Here is a 1700-nt window from a genome sequence, read left to right as displayed (position 1 = left end):
AGTGTAAATTAAATTCCATTCTATTTATAATTCATTATAACTAATTTAATATTATACCAATTATTATAATTTGTCAACGTAAATAATTAATTATGACCACAAATATAGTTCATTTTATGTAATTGATAACTACAGTTGTAAACCGCGACATTAAAAGACATATGATTATTAAAAATTTATTATCTAAATAATTACCTGTTAACAATAAATTAACGATAAATAATAATAATATAATAATATAATAATATAACGATAAATGAGGGATGTTTCTTGTTATATAGTATATGAGAATTCGATAAATATTTAATTTTTCTTCCCTTTTTGAAATAAGATCTTTTTATCTTTTCACGAATCAACACATATATTCGAACGTACGTTTGCAGTTGCCGGCGGATTTTGCTGAGACAAACAGAGTTCGTGATAGTATCTGTCTGGGTTCTAAATACCGGAGATAATTATCTCAAATAATTATGCTGAAATGTTAATGCATCGTAAGAGGGTTTCTCGTTTCGTAGCTTCTTAAGCGACAAAACGGCCTCCTTTGCGCGTTTAACAATCTTGTAGAGTTACGCCCAAGTTTAACCGCCTTTTCAACATTATAGATTGTTTCTCGGTTAGAGAAACTCGGGCAGATAGGAGAACTTTATTGATTGTGAATCGATATCCAAGTTTTTCCCGAAACATACATGAACAAGATGACATCAAACTGCGTCGTTCGATCTCGACCGACCGTTCGATGTTCCGCGTTAAGATGCAATGACATACTAAACAAATTTTTTAATGAATTTCAAATTCGCGTCGATTTACAATAATTTTTGATGAATTTATAACTAATGTATCGAAAGATGGGGATGCGTGAAGGAGAGATGGTATTAAAATAGAAAGAAACGAACATAGAATTGACGTATGGATTCATACGTGAAGGTTTATTTAGGACAGTAACGATGATTGCATTACATTCTCGTAACTTATGCGTGAGACGATCGGGCAAGAGCCTCAAAACAGAATAAGAAAATACATCCGCTGCTTTCAGCGGATATCGAAGTCGGTGCTTCGATCAACGGTCGGGCCTTTGTTCCGAAGCACGACTGCGATGCTTTCAGATAGTTTTAACCGCAGGACAAAGTTTGGAGCGCCCCAGGCGCAACTCGGATAATTCGACTCGTAGGTCCCAGTAATAGGCGGTACGAAAGGATAAAAGTTACATTTCTAGGATTCAGGAACGCGCGCTGCTAGGTTGCCCCTCAACTTCTTGCCTGATCACGGAGCTTTCCAAGCAGTACATGTTATCGGATTTCTGACACAATTTACTCATTAATTTCTCTTTAGACATAAATATAAAAATTAGCAATAAAAGAGATACACGATACTGTCCATAGGTTCGTGTGTGAACGTATATGTATATAATATATATATATAACGATATAATATATATATATATATAACGACACTTTAACAAAGAATTTTCAACTTTAAGTACTTTTCAGAAGGCTGCACTGCGTGTGAAGTTTCTCTCTTATCTTTGTGATACATTAACGTTGAAATAACAACAGATATTTCTTTCGTTGATCATTTTCTCTATCATTTGAATTTACCACATTTCCAAACTCATGGACAGTGGCATATCTTTACAAAAAAATTGTCGTAAATTCGTTACTGAATTTATTATACACATGTATAATAAATTAACTCTCAATTAA

This window comes from Atta colombica, unplaced genomic scaffold (assembly GCF_001594045.1).
Source record: "Atta colombica isolate Treedump-2 unplaced genomic scaffold, Acol1.0 scaffold228, whole genome shotgun sequence".
Classification (NCBI taxonomy): domain Eukaryota; kingdom Metazoa; phylum Arthropoda; class Insecta; order Hymenoptera; family Formicidae; genus Atta; species Atta colombica.
Note: the sequence above shows the minus strand (reverse complement) of the source record.